Raw genomic sequence first — 8,544 nt, 5'->3', positions numbered from 1 at the left:
TGTAAACACCTCCACCCAGCAGGGAATTGGGCCCACGAGTGTGAGAACACTGTAAAAAACTATAATTGCCCACCAGGTGAGCAAGCATTGGCCAGTTAGTAAATTGCCTGTCACAAAAAACTGGCTTCTGAACACTTCCTGCAAACATTTTTCTTTATTTTCTGGGTGATATTGAAATAACACCACCACCAACTAGCCCAGAAAGCTATGATATTAATGGCATGGCACAACTGAGAGAAAAGTAACAAGTGAGAAAACAAAATCCTAACAATTTAGCTTAGTACAATGAAAAGAATTCTTAAAATCAAATTTCTTTCCACCGTTTATGTTATTTATTGTGTGCACTTCACCGTTTGGACAGTTGAACTAAATTATTAATGTAATTAACTACCTGGTACCAGGGGCGGCTCTACAAATTTGGCCGCCCCAAGCAATCATGCCCGGGAGGCGCCCCCGAGCCGCGGAAGCAGCGGACCTCCTGCGGGCATGACTGCGGAGGGTCCGCTGGTCGCGCGGCTCAGCTGGACCTCCCGCAGCTGCGGGCGGTTCGCTGGTCCAGCGGCTCCGGTTGAGCTGCCGCAGTCATGCCTGCGGGAGGTCCAGCCGAGCCGCGGGACCAGCGAACCGTCCGCAGTCATGCCTGCGGCAGGTCCGGTCGTCCCCGGGCTCCGGTAGACCTCCCGCAGGCATGACTGCGGCAGGTCCACCGGCCCAGCCTGCCGCCCCCCTGGGAAAGGGCCGCCCCAGGCGGGTGCTTGCCCCGCTGGGCTCTAGAGCCGCCCCTGCCTGGTACTCCCCTCCTTGGATATATAAAAGCTTTCCAATAATTCAAGAAGTGGTCCTCCTGCATCCTGCCATTACAATTAACATTACAATCACACCCTTGGCATAGTAATACACACTAGACTATTCGTTGCCTCACAAAGACCTCACTCCTACAGTGCCCCAGTAACAAAAAGTGCCTGACTCAAAGCCCACTGACATCAGTGAAAAGATTCCTATTCACTTCAACCAGCTTTGGATCAGGTCCCAAATACTGAAGTGGATCTCCTTTTCCCCCAACTCGAAGGGTCTGATTTGTGACAGGAAGGCAAAAGAGATTTCCAGATGCAACAGTAGATGTGTCAGTACACCAAGCTCTGGGGTATTAGCAATAGGTCTAAATGGACATCCGGGACAGAAACTATATGCTTTTATGAAACATTTGCTTACATTGATTAAGCTATTATAGTATTATTGTAGTAATGCCAACCAAAATCAGCGCCTCATTGTGCTGTACAGTCACTAAGAAGTGACAGTTCCCACTCTAGAGAATTTACAGTCTAAATAGACAATAGAAAGGAGGGGAAAACATAGGCACAGAAAGGTGAAGAGTGTTGCCCAAGGTCACATAGCAAGTCAGTGGCTAACCCAGGAACAGAACCTCTGTCTCTCAGTCTCCTGACTGCACCCATTAGAGCACATTGTCTCCATCTATGGCTGCTATCACCGCTTGAGCTGTCATTGCTTTTCTTGTGTGCATTTTAAAATGCTTTATATATAGTATTCTATAGCTATATACTCAATATTATATGTTATATTGAGCTGCCCTAGATGAGTAGTTTATAAAGTAAGCTACAGTATTGCATCACTGACTCATGAATTGAAAAAGCATTAAGTGGTAATGCTGTTGGGCACTTTTTAAATCCATGAAGTTAACATTTTCCACTATGAACCTCAGCTTCAGCCAATATATGTTGTATTATAATAACCTCTATAAATGTCTGTTTGCCCTAAATGTGCTTCAGCTTTAGTTTCTTGCTACTGAACTTCCTTTCAGCTCCCAGCATCATGTGATTCCTTCAGTTAATGACAGAGGCAACTCAGTAACAACAGCAGTCACCTTGGAAGGTATATGTGTGTATATAGCAACATTACAACAGGGAGGCATTGGGCCCACTGGGCTCAGGACAAATAAAATCTGAGGCATAAATACTTTAAGTCTAATAAATAAACTGCAAGGGATCAGCTGCTGTACTAATGTAGAAGAACTATAACATGGCTGGTTGGATTATCTACCATTAGGAAAAAGTAGACTACGACACACAATTTCCACATCCTTCAGACATCATTTAGCATTGTTACTAGTAGTGACCTTTTCTAAATAGTCTATATCTTTATAAGAGTGTCTTCAACGATAAAGCTTATTTTGTGGTTTTGTTTGAAGTCTGTGTTTTAAAAACTTTATGACATGGAATCCATACTGCCCATTTACGATAAACCAGATCGTTGAAAGCAAAGTGCACAAATGCAGTGGGCCAGATCAAGCCTGCGTACTGGGGATCTCTGTGGGAACAGAGGGGAAAGAATCATGTCTAACATCTAGAGTAGCCTCTGCCCTGATGCTCTTGCTTTGCAAGATGCGATGGCCAGTACATCCATGCAATGGAAGGGTTTTCTATCCCCCTCCCCATGGAGCCATCTTGCGCAGCCATTCAGGAAGCCCTGGTGCAGCTGGGTTCTGTGTGCTGATTCAGGCAGTGATGCTCACCATTCAGCATGCTAAGCAGCTTTGGTTCAGATGTATCTGAAACCATTCCACACAGCTGGATGGCTGCTCTTGGATGCAGTATTTGGGACATGTCTTTATATGTAGTGTTGTAACTATGTTGATCCCAGGACATTAGAGAGACAAGGCAAGTGAGATAATGTCTTGTTTTAGACCAACTTTTGTTCATGAGAGAGACAAGTTTCTGAGCTTACACCACGTTCTTCTTCAGGTCCTTATAGACCTGCTGACCATATCATGGGAAATAAATGTTAGGAGCAGATGAAGCAAAAATGGAAAGAAAATGAAAGAAGATAAAAGTGATTTAAAACAGCCCCAGAAGCACCAGGATTTCCCCCCAACAATATTTGGAATAAGCAGGGTGACATAGACTGCAAAAATTGAGATCTTATTTTTTTATTCCAAGGATGAGATCCTCAGCCCCAGGTAGGTTCCCTTTGCACAGTGCAGCTGCACAGGGAAATCCTCAGCTGACAGATGGGTGCTCTCCTCTATCCTACTCCCACACACTACACTGCCAAAGGGGATATTCAGAGCAATCGTGGGTGGGGGATGTCAGGGTTGGGATGGGGTAGGGGGCTATTTCTAGGGCTAGTTTGATTCCTGACAGTCCCTGGGTTCATGGGAGGTGAAGGCTGAAAACTACCTATGTCTGTCTTAAGTGCTCTGAGCACCTGGGGGTCTAACCCTAAGTACAGATCTCACTGGGCCTAATCTTGTGAACTGCAGAGCCACCTCAACTCTGGCTTAGTGAAAATAACGATATGGTGCATCTCTCGGCAAACACTATGTTTATTAACTTTTCTTTAAAAAGAACAGGAGAACTTGTGGCACCTTAGAGACTAACACAAGGACTCCTGTTCTTTTTGCGGATACAGACTAACATGGCTGATACTCTGAAACCTAACTTTTCTTTGATGCGACAACAGCGGCTGCCGAGTTCTCAGGTTTCCCAAGGTTCCATTTTGTATCTGCTGCCTGGCTGAACACACTTATTAATGTCCTCGGCAGGACGGGGTAAGGAGAGCATTTCCGCCAGCGTCCCCAATTATTAACAGAATGTTTGGAATTTGTCTATTCTTTGCACATGGGAAACTGTATGGTCATTTGGCAGATGTTGAAGCCCACTGATTTTATATCCAGCAGCTTGGAAAAACAATGGATGTCATACTCTGCTTAACAAAATATATGCCTGGGAGAGTCCATCATCTGCGCTAGCAAAGTGAAACTTACCCCTGCCAATTACTCACTGTCATTCTGCTAAAGGAAGCACCATAATTCTACAAGCTTATTTTCTTTTCACTCCCATCTTTCATAAAATCAATGTGACGCTCCCATGAGTGCAGACACAGTTATTTATTGCAATGGCTTATGCCTGCATTCTCCTTTTATTTAGTGGGTTTAATAATATGCTAATGACAGGAAGAAAACATACATATAAAATATTGTAAGCATCAAGACTTGGAAGGAGAGGGTAAATTTGGCTCCCAACCATGAAATCTTATTCTGCAGTTGCCTTCTTAATGGCATCTCTCGAGGTCAGTGGCTTTGAATTCTCCCAATTGTATGGGGTCACTCTGGCAGCACTGACCAAGTAGAAAAGATTCAGCCAGGGGAAACAATGGCAGAAGTCACCCTTTAAATGTCCTGCCTTCTATATCGTGCAATTGATTCCAAGGCTCCCCACTACGATGTCACTGTTTGACCAGTTTGCTTTAAAACAGCTTAATTAGCTGAAAGGAAAGCTATGTCTGAGCATGTTTGTGAGAAAAAAACAAAAAGCTCTCCCCTTTCAGAAAGCTCATGCTCTGTCTTGTCGGAAATCTCTGGTTCTGAAATGAAACAACATTCCTTTCATACAGAATTAAGTCCCTGACAACAAATTTTCCTGGATCAGGGAAACAACTGATTCTGTAGTGTATTGATGTTGACATTTTTATTTTTGTTTGTTCTGAAAGCCCGTTTTCCCTAAATCTTTGTTAAATGTAGGAACTCAGTGGGGAAAGTTCATAAATCAGTAAAAGCCACATTTATTTCCTGATGTGAGAGGAGATGTAAACCAATCAATACCAATTCAATACTTTGCTGTTACTTCTGTTTTACTATCCAGGCTAGAGAACATCCAATTTTTGCATACATATCAAGCAGTAATAGGAGCCTTTAAATCTCATATTTATATGCTTCCTCTCCTAAAACCCACCCAAGAAACTAAGGAAATGAAAATTCATATTAACATAAGACATACTTCTAATTTCAGCAAGGACCAAACTGGAAATAAAGGATCCAGGCAGTCCTGCATTCCTTACTCAGGAAAACCTTGTGCTGAAGTCAATGGTAAAATTTTTGTCTGAGGATCAGACCTCAACTTTGTTTCTCCACTTTCTGAGTTAAAATGTCTGAAATTGCCAATTGATGCATCTCCTAAAATAAAAGATGCCAAGGAATTTATTACACATCTTATATTTTGTCATTCGTCTTCTCTGAAATCTGAGTTTCAGTCCTATTGTGGGAAGGTTAAGGTAATTTTTTACCTAGTGTAAATGGGAAGACCTGTGCTCCTATTGTTAGGCTCTGTAATTTTTTATATTTTTGAAGGTGGCTATTACCATATATTCCCAAGAAATCCCAGTTCAATAGCAAGAGAGTAATAATTATAATATCTAATAGTACTACATATACTTATTTTTCATCTTCAATTTGTTTTACAAATATTTATCAATTCATTACCTCAACAGGAATATTTTGTGGCTTGGAAAGTAGTTACAGATAGGTAAACCAAGCCACAGAAAGATTAAGTAAATTGTCCAAGGCCTCGAGGGGATTCAGTGTCAGAGCCAGAATTAGAACTCAAGATTCTCATTCTTGGGTTCAAACCATTAATCCATGGCTCCCTCACAGTTACCATTGTGTGTGTGTAGTGATGGTGTTGGCACAGGGACCAGAGTGGAATACTTACATCCAAATCATTGCCAGGGGTCATCTAGTTAGAAAATGATAGGATTAGGGGACATACAGCATACCTAATCTCCCAGTTCAGCAAACCAAGCCTCCAATCCTAAAAACACCTACACATGTGAGTAACTATATGCAAGTCAGTGGGTTCAAGGACATTGCTCACATATGTAAAGTTACTTATGGGAGTGTTTGCATAATTGGGGGTTAATACAGTTTTTCTTTTTTCGAAAATTGAGGAAGGAAAGAAATTTCCCTCACTCCTCCCACAAAACACCCCACAAAATGACTGTGACCATCTTACTCTTAACTACAGGAGTATGAATTAATCAGCTGCACTCATTTTCTTGTGCATTTGTCTGAAATGTCAGTCAACTGCAGCTCATTTGCTCAAGTGCAAAACTGTAATGAACAGGATTTTTTTTAAAGATGCATTTTGCTTTCATTGCATGAAGAATTGTAATCGACAAATACGAACAAAGATGCCATCCTTCATTGCTGATCTCCAAATCTTAGCTAAAACAAGATGATGTCTTTTGCAAAGAAATATACTCCCAATGCATTTTACCTCAGATTTTATTTTATCAGTTGTTCTCCTCTACTTGGATTTTTCGAAAGGTGAAGGAAAGGATGATTAAACCAGAAACAAAGTCGGTAATTAGCAGTATAAATCTCTCAGTGATTTCAGTAGGTCACAGAATTAACCGGTACAGACTTCGGACACATCTGCTCTTTTGGCAACTCCTGCCCTTTCTGAGCTTTCTCATTGGCTGACGCTAATCATATGATAGGTCTCCTGGAACTTATTTGTGTTCCCAAAGCTAAAGGCAGGCACAGTGATGAAACCCTACATTTCCAAAATGCTAAAACACGTACCAGAGTACAGAGCTCCTAGTAACTGACACACAGTGTCACATTTTTTTTAAACACTGCAGTCCTTTCCTAGGACACATGAAGGGGAGAAAATGTAGGGGTTTATTGTGTACTGCTGAGCTGCAGCACATTGCATTGCAACACTGATGCTCAGAAGCACATTATCAGTCTTAGGGAAAAGGTGGCTAGATGCAGCATTACAGGCTGTTATATAAAAGGAGGAAGGGGCCCATGCCCACAAGGTGGCATCAATGGTGCCATCTTCCAAAGGAGCTGCTCAGTTTTAATCTTGGCTAAAGGTTCGATATCCTGGTGGCAGAGTAGCAAACAGCATAGAGCTCAGGTAAACAGGAAAATAGGAAGAAGTAAAATGACTTGCCTGTTTCCGTAAAATGTGGGTTTCCAAAGGAAATTACAATGAAGCAATCAGATGTTGTGTGGCATCAGTTCTTGCCAACTGCACTGTCAAGAAAGAGGCCAAAGGTCAAGTGCCTTCAACAAAACCACATCTGATTTGCTTGTTCTAAATAATTCTTTCACTTGCGAGTCTGTCATAAGGTATTGTTATAAAATGTTAATGAAATTTATATTCTACATTGTTATATCTAGTTATGTGATGGAGTTAATAGGGTCTCAGCTGTATAATCTATAAAACGCATAGCACAAAATGGAAAGCTATGAATTGTAGGGATTATAGTTATGTGCCTGTTTTTTAATCGGCTGCTCACATCCCCAGGCTATTTTGTTACAATGCAGAATTCAGAATCGACTCTGCAGTGGTGAGTGACTGCAGCAAAGAGCAACTGTCCCATCAGAAACAAACAAATGCAGAGGCCAGAGCTGTGGGAAACATGGTGTGTTTTTCTTCACAAGGGGTTGCATGGCATTGTCATGGGTTTCACTCCTCATGGGTTTGAACAGCAAGTTCTGCTGTGGGTTTAGGTTTCAAACACTCAAAATGCAAAGCAAAATTGAACTGAAATTTCTGGCAGGCTTCCTCTCGTTTGTGTTGAAAGCTTGCAGAGCCATGAGTTCCATAAGCTCCGTATGGGAAATGAAAGCTCAGCTTAGGTTCTTATGAAAGGTTCACGAATCTTGGGGAGACTTCTTGGGAACATGATACAGGTTGCAAGTTTGCACATGATGCCATTGAAAGCAGATGAATTTTGTGTGGTTTCTAGTTTCACTGCAAACATTCAGCTCATCTCTGGTCACAAATAGTGCACTGTAAAGTTAAAACTCCCAATGACTTCATCGAGAACAGGATTGGGCCACATCTGACTAACATATATCGCTCAATGCAAAGCATTTCCAAGACGGGATATTACAGGCAAAGGCTCGTTCTTCTGATCATTTGCCTTAGAGGATAGACACTACACAGGGAGGACTGGTTGAACACTTGCCCTAGAAAGCAGGGATGATCACTAGCTGTGCTTTGTTTAGGGAAGTCTGCAGAGTCATTGTGGCACGGACAAAGTGCTATTCCAGAGCAAAAATAAAAAGAAAGAGAATTAAGAAGATCTATTATTTTCAAAAGTACCCTCATATGTTTTACTATTTCATTTGGGATTTTTCTACCTTCTTTTCTGTCTCCATGGACAAAAAGGGCAATATGGAGACCCCTGCGGATGATGTTTTGCTTCTTGCATTTGCTCAGGAAGGAGATGTCGCACTTAAGTTTTGCTTCTTTTTTCTTCATGTTGTGGAGTTTCCATTTCAGATGGCTAAATTTGATATCTTCCAAGAAGGAACTACCTCAAACAAGAAATCATCACATACTCCCGCACACTGGAGGGAATAAAACAGGAACATTAATTGGAAATTATGCAAGCAATCCATAACAACTATCAAAAAAACCTGATGACAGCCATCTAACACAAAACCAAAAAGTGGAACCAATTACAAGTACTCCACAACCCAGAGAACTCCATATCTGGGAGAAACCATGGCACACGTACTCACCACATGGAGACTTCATGACACCTGAACATCATCAGTTTATCAAGACTACTCCTCACTGGAGATGAATTATCTGTACTTTCTAAGGCACTCAACTTCTGCGTCACCACAGAACCTGATACCATACTAAAATGTGGAGAACTAGAAGAATTCTTCCACTGTCTTTGTCTCAGAATTCTTTTGCAACAATAATGACACCACTCACAATTACC

The sequence above is a fragment of the Mauremys reevesii genome, linkage group 3 (genome assembly GCF_016161935.1).
Source record: "Mauremys reevesii isolate NIE-2019 linkage group 3, ASM1616193v1, whole genome shotgun sequence".
NCBI lineage: Eukaryota > Metazoa > Chordata > Testudines > Geoemydidae > Mauremys > Mauremys reevesii.
This window is presented reverse-complemented; position numbering follows the sequence as displayed.